The sequence below is a fragment of the Hippichthys cyanospilos genome, chromosome 3 (assembly GCF_059441005.1).
Source record: "Hippichthys cyanospilos isolate Australia breed blue-spotted pipefish chromosome 3, RoL_Hcya_1.0, whole genome shotgun sequence".
NCBI lineage: Eukaryota > Metazoa > Chordata > Actinopteri > Syngnathiformes > Syngnathidae > Hippichthys > Hippichthys cyanospilos.
Genome location: NC_142371.1, coordinates 25,084,815 through 25,093,772, shown reverse-complemented (window position 1 = coordinate 25,093,772; position 8,958 = coordinate 25,084,815). Strand labels below are relative to the sequence as shown.

Below are 8,958 nucleotides of genomic sequence, written 5' to 3'. Positions count from 1 at the left end.
AACAAGAGAAGGTATTAAGTGGGCTCATGATAAGTCCCGGTACGTCGTTAAAAAAAACCTGGGTACGCTTAAGGCTAAAATTGAGAAGTGTTAACGGTGCGTACCGGCACACTAAAAACACTGGGGGTATCCAAATCTTGCTTGCAACTTTAAAACAGGAACGTATCGGTTTCCAGTGCCTCTCAAGTGTTCTTTCTCTTCTTGCCGTTTCTTTTGTCGGCGTGTGTAAAATATCCAAATAAAATCCATGATAACGTTTTCATCCGTCTTTCTTTTTACCAGATCATCTGCAGGTTTAAGGAAAACAGATTTAAGACATTTTTTCAATGGTAACTTCATGGACCTGGACCTGGCATTCACGAAACGTGACCACTGGGAGAACTGGTTGGTGATATGACTTTTTAACTAGTACATTGCAGGGGCGTTTTTCCAGTTGCGATTGTTTTTTCAAGTCAGAGATTTTCACTAAAACAGCAGATTCCATATACTAAGTAGATTTTATGATGTTTGAACTGCATATTGTTGGTGCTTTCGCACTTAAAAAACTACATTTATCAACTGAAAGTAGACAATGCATATGCAAATTGAAATATATGTGAGCTTGCTGACACAGCCCTGCAATTGGCTGCCAACCACTTCAGGCACCCAATCACACTTAAGGCCAATTAAGTATTTCCGATACACCTGCCTTGCATGTTTTTGGAGAAAGCCGGAGTGCCCGGCGAGAACCCACGCAGGCTTGGGGAGAACATGCAAACGCTTACATACGTCCCCGGAAAGGTAAATGTAAAACCGGTCACGTGACAGTGTTTGCGGAGCACGTGTGAGTCAGACAAGCCAATGACGTCACTTGACTGAGGGTGTGGGCCCAGCTGACTCATTGCGAGCTGCCTATTCATCTCTCAATGCCAACCCTGCATAAATTTTTGCCATCACGCTAGCGGGGTAGCTTATGTGCCACTTGTAAATATTGGCAAAGGGCCAGTTGCGCACACTCGTCCAGCCACAGTTAGGCCTCTGACCTCTTCAATCACACGTGCCGCTATTACAGCACGAGAGGCCTGAAGCGGACGCGGCATCTTATGAGGGTCTTATCACCGCTGATATGGAGAGGGGTGCTGAAAGTGGAGAGACAAACAGTTGGGCTTTAAAAACTGACATCTGAATCATCTCGAGAGGGCTTGGAAGAGATCCGACCGGAATGTTAAAGTGACAGGAATTGCGCATGAGTGGGAATGTGTGTGTGTGTGTGTGTGTGTCTGCGCACTTGAACGCACTATCCGTGGCTGTTTGCTGACGCTGCAAAATGACAGTCGGCCTTGGCAAAGTCCGTCCTGTATGATTTTATGTCAGTCAAGCCCTTTGTATGAGATCCAATTTGTTTGTGTTTTGAAGAATGTTTTACCATAGCGACAGTACAGGGGCTTCGCGTTAAATCTGGCTCACAATTCGACCTCGGAGTTTTAAATCTTGGTCCCTGGAGTTTGCATGATAGGGCATGTCGGACTCATTTTTGTCATGGGCAACATTGAAGTTGTAATATCCTCCTGCTTATTCCAAGTCTTGAAATATTATATACATTTTTTACAGCAATGTTGTGAATGATTGAACATAAAGGGACAATGTGTAAGATTTTGACCATTTTTCATTAAAATGAATGAATTAAATTATTATAAATTTCAAAAATTTGCAAATACATGTTCTCTTAATGACCAACAGTATGTTTTAAATATAATCGTAAGTCAAGTTATCATTACATTATATTACATGGGAGGTGGCACTCCTCCGGAGGTGGCCATGTCTGTTATAGCTACGGGCAATGGTAAATGCAGCACCTCCTGCTGTCCGTAGTGAAAAACGACCTAAATCTTACACATTGTCCCTTTCATTTTAGGGGCAAATTTCTATTTTTTTTTCAGCAGCGAACCCCAATTTTTAATGAACAATAATAATATAACATTAACTATCATTACATTTAATAATATTTACGTTTTCTAGTCTTTTTTTTTTCTGTTTGAGTTTCAAACAGTATGTGTTTTAGAGATCAATCACTATGCTGTTTTTCAGAGCCGAGACCGATAGCAGTTATCGTTTGTCAAATAACTGATAACCGATATTTAAAGCCGATATTCATTTCAAGAAATCAATGAATATTTATTGCAGTAAAAGGATACAATCTGAATGTTACAGATCTCAACATTTAACTTCATTTAAATTGCTTATCAACACGGAAAACAATCGCCCCCGACTCCCCCCAGCTGTATGTCCAAAATCCATTTCAACAGGGCTGGCAGTGAACGGGTTAACTTTTCACCACAAGATTTTAATATAGATTGGTAAGAAATGCATAATATTAAATAGAAATACTGTACTCAATAACACATATGAAGTTGACTACCTACCGTCTATATTTGATATCTAATCTACCTGGAAATGATATTGCGTATGCTCGTTTTCCCTGAGATTTGTGAGCGTGGGGAGGTGCAATATGTTTGCAAACAGCATAATCCACGATTCATTTTCTTGGGTGTTGTGTTGATGATTTCATAAAAAGAAAAAAAAATTGCAGGGAGGCTTCAGATTCACAGCGAGTACGGATTTATGAGAAGCAATAATCAAGGCCTTCGCTATGGGATGGATGTGCGGTATGAGCATAGCCATCCATCTGCCGGTCGTTGTAGATTACAGGTCAACTCACGCTGGCTTCATAAAGCAATGGCCGCCGTTTGGTATGCTACACGTCAAGTGTAGGGCCACAAGTCAAGTATATTGAAGTCACCTCCCTGATGTTATGTATTTACATGTGGAAAAAAAGGAGCAATCCTCTGGTTGCCTTTTGCATTGTTGTTCGGCAAGATCCACATTAAATCAAGATGTTAGTGTGCTTTTCATATCTTTAGATGGAAGGTAAAAATGACAGGGAAAACAATCCCATTGTATGAGAGGCGGCGGCACGTCAATGGAATTTTCTATTATGGTAGCATGAAGCTAGCAGGGGCAATGCCGTTTGGTTGTTTTCATTATACAAGGTGTAATTCTCTTTGTTTTATGTTTGGTTTGACAGTAAACTTCAACCGGGAGTGGCAATAAACAGCTCCAGGTCTCGTTTTTGATAAATTGTTCACTGTGCTGCATTTGCGCCGGTTTACGCTTGGAGCGAAAGACAATCTATCAAGCGGAGGTTCATTTGTGTATACACAGGAGTCACCATGGCAACAAGCTGGCCCACTTGACGGTGTTGTTCATTGTGCGCCATTAGTCACTTTCTTGTTCACATTTATTCTCCCACGCCGTGCTGCCGACCAATAGTGGATACTTGCTGGGGGGCGGGACTGAGGGTTTCCCCTTTAATGTGTTTGTTTTTTGCCCTCTATCCTTGGTCCTCACCATGACGAGCACGCTGCAAAAAATTCGTCTTGTGGTTTTCCGGTTTACTGTCAAACCAAATGTTACTTTGCCAGCCATTTTTCAATTTTGTCTCAATTATTTGGTTGCATTTTCTTTGTCAATTCTCTTTCGATAATTCAAGGATGCATGTACAGCTGTGGGCAGCACAGTGGAGCAGCGGTTAGCACATCCGCCTCACAGTTCGCAGTCCCGAGTTCATTTGGAGCTCGCTCAGGCTTTCCTGTGTGGAGTTTGCATGTTGTCCCCGTGCCTGTGTGGGTTCTCTCATGGCAGGTGTATCAGATACACTAAATTCTCCTTAGGTGTGAAAGCAGCTGCAGACCATGGATGGATTTGCAGCTGTTTATGTCCTGCTATTTGGGCATGAAAGATTTTTGCTAACATTGTTTGTTTTTATAAATAACAAGAAGGGTCATAAAACTAAGTCATACAATAGGGAATAAAGAAGTGTACTGTATTTAAAACAGATTGCGCAGCCAAATTAAAAAAAAAAAAATCAAATAGTCAAACTAAGCCATCTAAGGTCAATTATTTGTGGGGGATTATTGGATTGTCTGTGTTTTAGTTTTTTAGTTTTTTTTTTAGCATTTTTTTTTTAATATCGCACTCTAACTCCCACTGATTCACAATTTTTAAAATATGTTTTCAAATATTTGAACTTTTTGGGAGCAAACCAATTCCCATTATTAGTGAAATATTATTGGACTGTCATTGTTTTAGCAGTTCTTTTTTTTTTGTTGAAAAAAAAAATTTTTTTGAATGTCCCACACACATTGAAAATCTATTTGCATTTGTATTTTTTTTCAATTATTTAAAGTCACTCATAAGGGGTGAGCATATCCCCATTGTTTACAAAATTATTAGGCTGTCAGTGTTTTATCTGTATCTTTTAAGCATCTAAATATCAATCATAAAATCTCATTCTAATCCTGACCAATTCACAATTTAAAAAAAATCCTAATAATTAAAGGTGCAAACCAATCTTTGGTAATTATTGGATTTTTCGTGTTTTAACAATATTTTGTTCAATGTTTTTTAATATATATATCCTGCTCTAATGTATACATATTCGCAATGTTTTTATTTAAATTTTCAAATATTTAAAACTCTTTGAGAGAGCCAATCCCCATTATTTGTGGAAAATATTTATATTGTCAGTGTTTTACCTGTATTTTTGTTTTAAATAAAAGCAATTTCTAAATTTTCCAATGAAATGCATTTCAACCTCAATTATATGCAGATTTTTGCTATTTATGAGCAATTGCCCCCATGAATTAAGATTTTTAATAAAATAGTCAAAATAGTCAGAAAATTGTACAATATCTTTGGTTGTAACAAAACAAATTTAAAGATGAGAAAAATATACTTGTGAGAGACATAAAAGCTGCAACATTATTGGAGCAAAATTGATATTTTCTTGAAAAGTAGTAAATACACTATTATTTGAGCTACATTATATTTTTGCTGTAAAGAAACAAAAATTAGCAAGTGCATTTTTCAAATATTAATAGAAAATGTCTGAACATGATAGGTTTTTATAAATTTCCAGAAAAAAAATCATTCATTATAAGAAAAAGGTTATCATATAATGAAAATGTTACTAACAATAAGGTCAAACTAAACACATAAAAATAACTTCATTTGTTAAACTAAAGACTTGTTATAAAATGTTAAGTTTAACCTTTTAAGACTTTTTATGGTGGGTGGGGGACTTTTCAAGATGGCTCATTTATTTATAACCATTGGTGTTGAATCAGGTGTTGAATGCTTAAAGGACACAACTCGCACATTTAACAAAAAAAAAAACGAAAAGTATATAATTTACACATCCTCAAAATATCATCATATGCATGCATTAGAGTCCTCCAACAAAGCTTACAATTATATCCTCGCCTCCCCCTCATTTTCCATCATTTGCACCCTATTGTCCATGCAAAAGCTTTTGTGCTTACTTTGACCTTTCTGAGCCCCTCCCTGTTACGTCTCCATTATGAATCCACACGTGCAGTGTAGAAAGAAGCCTGTAACTAATTCCTCCCACCTGAATCGACACATAAAATGATGCGCGCGTGACATTAAATCCAGCAAAAAAAAAAGAAAATAAAAAGTGACTCACCGCTGAAGAAGTGCTGCATGTCTTTTAATTGTGTACATGACTAATACTTGTAAATGCACGCAATGAGCTGCATTATTGACGCCCGTCGTGCTGACCTGTGATCAAAATGTTCTCTAATCCGCACCCCCGCAAATTTGGAGAGCTTTGCTCATCCGATTACAGCAAACATTAGCGCGCACTTAACGCCCGTCTTATTCGTACCGTTAAAGCCAGGTAGAATGGTCTCATTAGTAAGGATTATGCTGAATAGACTCTGTGGCATTTCAATTACACATTCTTGAGTCATTTGAGGGGCGGCTCCGTGGAAGAGTGGTTAGCACGTCCGCAGTTCACAGTTCGGAGTTCAATTCCGGCTCACCTGGGGATCCTGTGTGGAGTTTGCGTGTTCTCCCTGTGCCTGCACGGGTTCACTCCTCCCACATTCCAAAAACATGCACGATAGGTGTATCGGACGCTTTAAATTGTTATTATGTATGATTGGGTGCATGAATGGTTCTTGGTCCCTGTGTGCCCTGCAATTGGCCGGCAACCAGTCAAGGGTGTCGCCCGCCTACTGGAAGCCAGCTGGGATAGGCACCAGCAAGCCAGCGACCTTGGTGAGGATAAGCAGCTCGCGAAAATGGATGGGCAGAGTCATTTTAAGACACGCTCCATAAAGTGAACTTGTTTACTTTCTGTTGGCATTAAAAGCAGGATTGAAGAGGAGTGACAATGTGAAAGTCAAGCGTGCATGATGCACATAAACAAACAATGGAGGAAATTCACCCGCTCTGTCTTCACTGAAAGCAGTCTTGTCACGTTTTGCAAACTTGTGCGACGCATGAACGCCACACGGATCTGATAAATGTGCAAGCATCAAAAGTGGCTTTTCTTTGTCGCGGGTCACAGTCATGTTGAAGCCGTGTTAAATATTTCTGCCGCCTTCCTACCAAATTGAATTTATTTAGTAGTAAACAGAATCTATTTAGTAGGAAGGAGGATGTCGTTGTTGATTGATTTAATAGATCAACGACGACGCCACAACTATCCTCGTTTTCTCGAGCGAGCATGTGAATTAAATGCGCTAACCAGGAACAAATATTCATACAGTGCGGAACAGAAAACAAATGGTCCATAATCAACATAACAGAAAACTTCAGCATGTTCACAAAATAAAACAAGTTAAAATCCAAAACAACATATACAAACTCCAAATTATTTCACAAACACATTACATGTAAATGAATGATAATACTGTCTATACTGTATTAAATAATGTTACAATTGTGACTGATAATGCTCCCAATTTTCCATATCTTGTTTGTCATAAATGTACTAAGAATATTTTTCTTTCTTCTCAATAGTTTGTCACATATTACTTTGGTACTGCAATTTCCTTTGAAATGACAATATAGCTTTGTTTTTTGTTCATCTTATTTTATACTATAAAAGCATTTACAGTTGACTTCAAAGAGTAGCAGTTGTCCACATGTTATTTTGGGGGAATAGGCATTCTCCTTACAAATCAAGACTTAATAAATGAAAAAAAGACACTTTGTCTTTTTGTCTGCAGATAGAAGTACAGTAGTGTGATGAGTCTTTGCACATCTATAGATTGTGGCAGAATTCATTTTTAATCTAACTGAATCGTTTGGAATTGAAAATCGATTCTGAATCAAATCGACGACTGCAAAACTGGATTCAAACCAGATTCCCTCTCCTTGAAGTTTCTGGGGTTTTTTGGGTTTAAATTTGGTGTCCAAATACTCTGCTGGCATATAATGGTTGACAGTGGAATTACAACTAAGTTAAACGGGAGCCAGAATAGTTTCAAACAAATCAGCAAACTGCAATTGGATTCTGAAAAAACAATTGGGAGGTGTTGCGCGATTTTTAACTGGCGTTTTGTTTTTGTTTTTTTACAACGCGTATAATAAATACACTGTATAGCCTGGGTGACATGGCTAGATAGAGTTTGCACTTCTCTACAAATCGGTGGCCATGCACATAAAAACGTGCTATCATGGTGGATTCCATTCCAGTGAAACAATATGATGCTGATATTTCATCCCGTGTAATTGCATGTCACACATAGTGGTTACAGACCGTGGCCACCTGTTTCCAGCGCGTCTCTGCCTCCATCCAATGGGAGCGAGCGGGGGTGGGGGTGAGTCGGAGGAGGGGGGGGGGACAAGTTGGAGGAGAGAGTGAGAGACGCTCATCCACGCAGAGCCGAGATTGAGCTCAAGCAGACGTATTCAATCACTTGGCTCCGACCGGCTGACGCGCGCGCACACATTTCGGGGCTACTTTTTTTTTGTTGGCGATGCGCGCGGAGGGACACGCGCACGCCACAGGTTGACGCATCTCGCCATGGCTCGTCGTCCGCGAGAGACCGGCGTGTCCGGCGGCGACGTCGACGTGGGCGCCGCGGACGGCTCGCCCGGGATGGGCACGCACGCCGAGTGAAGCGGGTCGAGCGAGGAGGAGGAGAGAAGAGAGGAGAGGGGAGGAGAGGGGAAGGGGGACTCGGAGAGTCGGGACGCCGTGCGCAAAGCTCGAGAGGCGGCTTGGTGGACCTGTGCGGGAAGCCTCATGAACGGAGGCGTGAGGGGGAGAGAGAGAGCGAGAGAGAGAGAGACACTCAGACAGACAGAGAAGAGAGCAAGAGGATGGCATGGCTGTGACAACATGAAAAAGAAAAAAACTAGGGTGCTCCGTCTTCATCCAGCCAAGTGATCGATCCAACATATCTGCTCTGGGGGAGTGGTAGAGAGAAAGAGAAGAGGTAGGTAGAAGAGGTGGCAGGTGTCTGGTTATGTCACGCTAAAAAAGTAGGTTATAGCAGCGATTTTCAAATGGGGGGTACGACTAACCCAAATCTAATTAGTGCATGTTCATCCCGTGACAGGAATGCTTCGTTTTCTTTTCAAATTAAGAGCACACCAATTGGAACATAAAGTGACTTATGCTGCTGAAATGTGTTTCAAAATGTTGCTTGCCTTTATTTTCTTAAAGTGACAATATGTACGATTTAGACTTTTTTGTCATTAAAAATGGATAAATGATCATGCATTTTAAAAACGACCAACAGTATGTTTTGAATATAATCGTAGGCATAGTTATCATTAAATTATATTACATGGGGGGTGGCACTCCTCCAGAGGTTACCATGTCTGTTGTAGCTACGGACAGCTGGAGGAGTGTGTACTGCTGCATTTTCCGTAATGCCCCTAAAGCTCCCATGGGCGCATACGAAAAAAATACAACACTCCCTTTAAGTTTTGTAAAAATGAATATTCATTGGGGACTCCGTTTTTCAGGAGATAAGCCAGAAATGGACTCATTCCCTCTGTTAATGCTGGCGTTAACCAATATAACAGTATTTTTTTTTCTTCATTCATAAAAAAAAATAAATAAAATTGATATATTTGTGGTTCAAAGCACATTTAGAC

The 8,958-nt window shown here is 40.0% G+C and overlaps 1 protein-coding gene across 2 annotated transcripts in view; it reads left to right on the top strand.

The window, feature by feature from the left end:
* Positions 1 to 7,747: 7,747 nt before the first annotated feature.
* The window catches only part of LOC148426475 (small conductance calcium-activated potassium channel protein 2-like), a 77,370-nt gene continuing 76,159 nt past the window's right edge, over positions 7,748 to 8,958 (top strand). For both annotated transcript variants that reach the window (XM_088410742.1, XM_088410741.1), the window contains exon 1: positions 7,748 to 8,291. The gene's annotated coding sequence lies outside the window, so the exon portion shown is untranslated. The remainder of the gene's footprint in view (positions 8,292 to 8,958) is intronic.